The sequence below is a fragment of the Vicugna pacos genome, chromosome 3, assembly GCF_048564905.1.
Source record: "Vicugna pacos chromosome 3, VicPac4, whole genome shotgun sequence".
NCBI classification, from domain to species: Eukaryota; Metazoa; Chordata; class Mammalia; order Artiodactyla; family Camelidae; genus Vicugna; species Vicugna pacos.
In genome coordinates this window covers 100,320,868-100,329,300 of record NC_132989.1, presented here as the reverse complement: position 1 = coordinate 100,329,300, position 8,433 = coordinate 100,320,868, and positions in this window count along the sequence as shown.

Below are 8,433 nucleotides of genomic sequence, written 5' to 3'. Positions count from 1 at the left end.
GTCTTTGGGGATAGAATGAGACAATATCTAGTTTTGTTTGGTTTGGCTTTAACAAATTATTCTGGCTTCGGTCTGTAACATACTGGAGAGATAATGGTAGGTAAAAACACATGGTAAGAGGTTATTGCAGAGACACAAGCTTGGAGAACAATTTTGTAATATATTCAAATCCTCTGTTTAAGAAAAGTTAGTTACTAAATGCCATCACTCTTCAGAAGCAAGCTGTAGACAAGGGGTGTTCTCTCCACCATACGCAGGTTTCGCTCCTTGGGTTAGAGTGTTGTAAGGATATCATCTAGATTTTTCTTCATTTTTTTCTGGCGTATTTTGTGATCTTCATTCCTATTCGATCTTCACTATTTCTAGCAAAAAATATGTTAAATTGTTTATTTTTAATAGAAATCATGTATTGACTGTTTGACAGTATGCTAAACATTGTATTTTATCTCGCTATTACTCTTGGCAGTACTCTGAGGCAGATGATATTTCCAACATATGAGGAAGGGAGAGTGTAAATGATTTGTTTAGAGTAGAACAATTGTAATTTTGAAGATGGGATGCAAATTCTAGTATCTGGGACTCTAAAATTCATGCTTTTTTAAAAACCATGATAACTATACTGCCTCTCTGATCTGTGAGTCCACCCATTCTTAATTCATTTCTTAGTCAAGTAATGGTCTAGGCTTGAAATACAGCACTAAAAAAGTCAATAGAAATCCCTGTCCTTATGGAACTAATATTCCCGTGAGGAAGCAATACAATAAGCAAAAACATAAAACTGATAGTATGTAAAATGATAATAATGCCCTGGTGAAAAATTAAGTACGGCACCTGTCTACAGAGCACAGAGGGTTTGAATAGTTTATTAAAATGGCTGCGGAAAGCCTCATGGGGAAGATGGTATCTGACCAAAGTTATCCAGAAGATTCAGGGCAAACCATATCTGTTGCCATGTTTAGTAATAATGAAGAGGCACCTGAAACTGAGTAAGAAAATGACCCAGGATAAGGAGAGAAGTCCATAGAGAAATTGGAGAGTCCATACAATGTAGGACCTGTAAAATATTTGTATTAACTCTGGCTTTTACAATGAGTGAAATGAAAATAAATTGAAGAGTTTTACCCAAAAGAAGCTCACAACCTGATTTTTAAGGTGATTACATCAGTTGCTATTTTGAGAATATGCTGAAGGGTACCTGATGCAGTATCATAGACACCTGTTTGCTGGCCATTGCAATAATCCAGGTAATAAACAATGGCAGGATGCTGGTAACAGAAGTAGCAAAAATGTGGTCAGAATCTCTCTGTGTTTTGAAGTTACAATCAATGGCATGTGATAATAGATAGGTTCTGAGGTATGGGAGAAAAAGGATTCCATGATTTGGGGATGGAGCAATCTTGTCAATTTATTATTTAAAATTAAGTCATAATTTAAAATCATACAGGAATGTCAATAAAAATATGTCTCAAGAAAATAAGAAATAGCTCCCATTCTGTACCCAGAGATCTCTTCTACTGTTTTGAGATGGTACAATGGACAGAGAAAACAACATATGGGTTTGGGAGACAGTTATCTATCCACAGTTCAGTCTCATTGACAGATTCATTGACTTAAATGTGATAGGGCAATGAAGTGGAAAGAGAAATAGAAAAGAATTCTGGAAGCCAAGACCTTAGATTTATTCTTTCCACAAAAAGGGTAGCTAATATTTATAAAGTGATAAAATGTGCCAAATGCTTTTACTTGCATTATCTCATTCTCCCAGCAAATCTTCCAGGGTTGACATTGTTTTCATTTGTATATATGAGAAAAATCATGACATTGAGAGTTTAAGTAACATTTTTCATGAGACAGCCAATATGTACACTGTAGAAACCTTGGACAAGCCTTTTAAAGTTACTGGAATTAAAGTGTCTGATTTTTTTGAAAACTTCAGAATACATGCTTAGATCAAGTTAAAGTTGAAATACTTCACTTACGCTTAGTATGTATATAATTCCAAAATGCGATTTGACTCCAGATACCTTGATTCTTTCAATGGTCATAAAATGTTTAACAGATATCTGGTATAATGTTACAAGGAAGGACCAACTTTCTCTAAAACTGAAAAGGACTGCTTTCAGAGTATTTCTAATGAGTATACAGAGGAAAAGTATTTTGGCTCCTTTAATTTTATAAAATCTCTCTCTTGTACATAATTCAAATTCGTTTTTTTTGCCCATAGGAATAGTGAGGCAGGTATGCATTAATTCATGTCATAGTACAAGAATAGGTAGTAATAAAACACTGGCATTTTCCAAATTGCCAGTATAAAGAATTGTCAGAAGAACTTGAGTATTATCTTCAGATTCTCCAAGGGGTTAACCTTTATGTTATCTGTTAAATATGAATTATGTATTAGCTCCTCATATTTCCATATATAAAACTTTGTGCCTTGGTCCTGTTCCTTGGGATGACCTTGATGCAATCAAAGATAATAGTGTTCTTTACCAAAGACATTAATCAATAACTTTATAATATGAAGCACTATGAATATTTAATAGCTTCAGCTTGAATAATTCAAATTTTGTATCACTAAAAAATAAAGTCAATTGAGTGACTAAGATTTCTATATCCCCTGTATCCCTGTTCTGTCTACTGCTCCTTACTTGAGAAGGGCATGGAATTATATATGTTGGTGACATAATGCCTCTTGTGCTTACTTTTTGTGTGTATATGATTTTTATTTGTTTTTAGTTTCTCTGTTGAATATGAGAAGCCCTTTCGGTGAGTTCACAGTTCAAGCAAGAGTTCATATGGAAAGCAATAAACTTAATTCATTGAAAGATAGTCTGCTAAAAACATACTTTAAAATTTTAATATATGAGAGCACCAAATAACTATTGTAAAATAAAAATACAGAATCATAAATGCCTAATAACATTGAGTTGAAATTTTAAAAAGTGAGAATAAACTATCATAATTGCAGGTAATATTCAAATTCAGTATATAATTCATCTAAGGAAAGGCTTTGTAGAATATTATTGAAATAGAATGCCAATATGAAATATGCAGGAAACTCATTAATAAATGGAAATATATGTGTATATATATTATATACACATGTATTCATTCTAAGCCATATGCAGCCCTTGTGTTCAGAAAAACTTTTCAAAGGTTCAAGATTAATTGATTTGATTTATTTTTTTTACCAAAGCAAATTACCATTGCCCATAGCAGAAGGTAGAAAATGAATGCCAGCTATACAGTGGATTTATACATAACCACACAATAACCCTAGTCCCTCCATAATCTATTCCAAGTTTTTCAGTAAAACCTTAATAAATTGGGGATCTGTATGTGTTGTGGGAATATGAATATACAAGGAATAGTCATAGTTCACTAAAACGTTTTATTTGCATATGAACATTGTGTTTGTGAAGAAACTCTGAGAATATTAGTTATATACGGGGAGCCAGTTGTGCAGACCTCCACTGATAAGCTTTAAGTTCACTAAGATGGATAATAGTACTAATTTATAAATTACATACATATATCAGTAATTAACTGTCAAAAAGTGGAAATGACCTCCAACATACTTTTTTCTTCTGAATTGCTTTTGCTACCTAAAGTTGTAATTTTGTTTAAAAAGTTGTTTACTTTTCTATTTCTCCATAGTAGATTATATGATTCATTAGAACAGAGTTAATTCTTATTCTTATGAGTAGTTTTGTGAACCTATATTAGAGCTTAACTTTGAAAGAGAGCAAATCTAATAATAGCATTGCTGTATATTTAAGTATTTGTGCAGTTAAAGAATACTGCATATCTTTGTTTTGGGCAAGAAACACGTGACAAATGACAGAATATTACAAAGGCCTCTTAATGAATGTTAGAAATGTGTAACTAAAGAGGATGAAAATAAGTACCTAAGGAAAAGCACTTTGAATATAGAATCACCCAGGAGCATGAGGTCAAAGTGCTCCTTCTACGTTTTGCGTAATGTATACGTCAGTAAGTACGCGGTGGCTACAAAGTGCCTTTCCTGCTTCGAAATGTCCTGAGCAGCTTATCATTTAATACTGATGAGAGAGAGAGAGAGAGAGAGAGTGAGAAGGAAGAGACAGAGATTGGAGTGTGTGTGTATGTGTGTGTACGTGCGTGCTTGTGAAACAGAACAGCTCAGAAAAGTTCCCTTTTCCAACTTTTTGCTATGCTCTATTTCTATTACTGAAGAGTGAAACAGGACCAAAAAATAGATTATGTGTCATTTTCCGTTTGCTTGTTTTCTTAATTTTCAGCACACTGAAAACTTCAAGCTGTAGAAATGAGGAGATCTATATGGGTAGGGAGACACTTGCTAATCTCTACAATATTGTCTTTATAGAGTAGAAGATTAGATCAAACACATGGCTTCCAATAATGAGACTCTATAAAGACAAAAAATGACCCTTTGTAATGAATAGTGATCTAAATATTCAGCTGAGGATTTATCTCTTTGTTACAGGTTTTTGGGATGGGCTATATGGTTTGAATCATAACTGATGTATGTTGCCATAAACAAGAGATTTTTCAAGCTAGCTCCATGTAACCTAAAATTATTTTATTTATTACTAAAAGGAATGCCTTAGACAGGTGCTGTGGTAAAAACAGATTTATTGTCTGTGCTATTCACCTGTGTTATTTCTCCATATATTACCATTGATATATATTAACCATTCTTCACAGCAATGGCTCTGCCGTGGTAAATTAAATATCTCATTGTCCTTCTCTGTCCATTTTACATTATAATGTTTCTGAGCAGACTTTTATAGTTCTCTCACAGAATTATAGCAGGTCTTTAAATAAAAACAAAGTTAAAGCAAAAATCTTAGACTCAGTTGAAAATCCTTTTTATTTTATAGGTGGAATGTTTAAGTAAAATATGTTTTTTTTCTAATTTTAAGAAGAAAACAAATATGTAGTATGTCAATGGTATTATCTAAAGCTTATTTTGTCTTGAATAAAAGCTAGACTAGAAACAGTCTGAAATAGACCTGATGAAAATGAAAACAAAACCAAGAAAAAGGATGCTTTATTTTGCATTTCTTCTATTCTAATATTTTAATCTATTCTGTACTATACTAAATTATATAAGATGTGAAAATAAAAAAAAAACCTCATTGAAAACGGTATCAGGAAGTTCTGAAGGAAGCGCTCTCGTGCACGCACCACTCTTTGCAGCCTGCATAACCAGCAGGAAGAAGGAAGATAAGTGATTTTAACAAGGTATCTTTGTATAGAATTCTTTGTATGACATTCTCAAGGTTTCAAGTTCTTATCCATGATGATAAGAATGTTACTTTTCCTCTGGTACAAAGGAGGACATTTTTTTTTTAACCTGGGAATTTTATTTCCTGCTTTTAAGAAAGGGAAAGAAAATCCTTCCCTGCCCAATAACAATGCACTAACTAGCAACCCGTCAGAAACTGCCACAACCTCCAACCCCCGTTCTTCCCCGATGACCTTTAATTCGAAACAGCCCTCCCCAATTTCCTCCTAAAAGCTAATGAAAGTTGACCCTCCTTTTGTCTCTTCAGACTCGCCAATGATTCAAGCATAGCTTGCCTGCACCGAATTGCAGTTCTCTGCTATTCCCACTTACACCCATTTTCCCAGTAAAGTAACTGGCTACGCTGCTTCCTGAGGTTAATGAGAGTAAACATTAATCACTTTCAAAGCCATGCTACTTTCTGTGAGAAATGAAAACTTTTCACTTTATTGGGAAGGTATCTTAAAATATAAGATTGAGAATGATACTAAAGAGTAAACTGATCCAGATTCTCCCAGATAAATGTGAAATAAGCAAGAAATAAAAGAGAAAGGTAGATAGGTTTATTCCTTGATAGTGTATATCTTAGAATCCATTACCATACGCTAGACGGACATATAATTTACAATAATTTGAAACATATATGAATACATTTTCTTATCACAGCATTCTGATTTCTGATAATTAGAAATCAGGTGATAATTTTATATCAGTTATTATATTGACTTTGATATTTTTAAAAAGACCGAAGAGTTTGCCTTCATTTCCCAGCATTTATGTTACCGTTTTAATTGTTAGGTACTGGGTGATTTCTAAAGTTGTTTATAGGTTATATATATAGCCCTAAAAAAAGTGAAAATAAGTTTACCATCCATTAATAAGGGAATGCACTATTATATTTTGTTGTATTCATACAATAAAAACAATGAGAGCTACTTTGAAAATGAACAACTGTAAAAATGAATGTTGAGTTAGCAAAGGAAAGATAAATACCAAAATTAGAACAGTAACTTTTTCACTGGTTAAAGAAAGAAAAGCTTGTCATATGAGCCTTGAGCACCTTTCATATTTATTTCTAAACAAAAAACACTTGTAGCAACTATTGTAAAGTATTCATACCTGATAATTCTAGATAAGTGGTGCTATATCATTTTATGTACTTTTATGCATATTTGAAATATACGATTAAATTCTTTTAAAAATAACAATTTTGTATTTCAAAGCTTGCTTTGGAAATTTCCAGCTCAAACTGAATTTTAAGGATGATAGTAATGATTTTTCAGTGTGAAAACCGACACAGACTCCGTTAGATAAACAATAGATATTCCTGGATACATCTGCACCAATAGCATTTCCTGATATGTGTGCAAAGCCTCTTGGCTAGCTTTACCTTTATCTCTAGGGAATGTATAATCATTCTAAATTAGAAAAAAAAGTACTCGTTCACAATATATACCGCTTCTATATACCATGATGTTAAAATATCTTAAATTTATATACAAAAATGCACAAATTATAAGTATATAGTTCAATTAATTTCCACGTAGTGAAGAACATCTACACGGGTGATAGAACAGTACCTCAAGATATTTTTCCCACTCCTCCCTCCAAATAACCGTTATCTTTATTTCTAATAGCTTAGAAAGTTTTGTCTGGTTGTATTTGATCTGTGTGTGTGTGTGTGTGTGTGTGTGTATGGCGGGGAAGCTGTTGTGTATGTATGTGCGTGCATGTGAGTATGTGAATGTCTTCTTTAGCCCAATTTTGTGTTAATATTCATCAGGGATTGCTTGTAGCAATAGTTCATTCATTTATATTGATTTATAATTTCATGTTATAGGAATATATTACAATTGATTTCTTCATTATATTGTTGATAGATATTTGGGTTTTTTTTTTTTCTAGTTTACAGCAAGTGTTGATAAACTTCCATGTGCTTTTCTTGTTTTGTCTCTTGATGAGCATGTGTATGCATTTGTTTGGTACAATAGAGGAGAATCGTAGATTCATGGGTATCAACAATAGATAGTGCCAGTTTTCCGTTTTTACCTACCACATTGCAGCTCCATCAGTGATATGAGTTATTGTCAATCCTGTTTATTTTAGCAACCTGGTGGGTGTGTAGTTATCCTGTTTATTTATTTATTTTTCTTCACAGTGACTATGTCTGGTATTGCCCTCGTGATTAATGGGCACATTTTCATACAGTAATTGGCCATTTGGATGTCCTTTCTATTTAATGCCTCATCAACCATTTTATCCACTGCTTATGGGATTCTTTATTTGCTTATTGATTTGTAAGACTTTATGTATTTTTTTCTGGAAATGAGCTTTTGGCAGTTATGTGTGCAAATACTGTTTCTCAGTTTGTGACTTGAATGTTTACTTTAATACATATATACAGTATTATCTTAACTAACATTATTATATAATATATATGTGTATGTGTGTGTGTGTGTGTGTGTGTGTGCATGTTTAACAAATTGACAAAACACTATTTATTGAATAGATCATCCTCTCCCTATTGTCATATATCAAGGGTTCATATACATGTGAGTGTGTTTCTGTACCATTGTACCATTGATTTTTTTTTTTTTTGGCTTCCTTAATTCAAAACATATCTTCCTAACTTATTTTCCAAAACATGTGATAGTCATTAGAATAATCTACCAACTCTTTAATTCTTTTTAATTAATTGCTTTTGCATTACTTATACTTAATATTTTACTATATATTTTACAATATCTACAAAAAGAGCACAGTTATCATTTTGCTTGTGATTGTGCTGCACGTTTAGAACAATCTGAGCAGAATAACATTTATTGAATGTTATTGTTATTGAATGTTATTCAATATTGGATCATTGATCGTGGGAATAAGATATCGTCCTCCATTTACTTAGGTCTTTTCCAATGTATATCAGTAAGTTTATAGTCTTCAGTGCAGAGGACTTGTACGTTTAATATGAATATATTTCATGCTTCTTGGTTTTACTGTCAGTGATATAATTTTCTCTCGGTATGGTTCATATCTGGTGTACAGATACTCAGTCAATTCTTGCAAATTACTCTCATATTCAGGAAACTTAATAAGTTCATTTTATAAATCGAATGGCATATCTGTAGCTTATCTGAATATTGTAT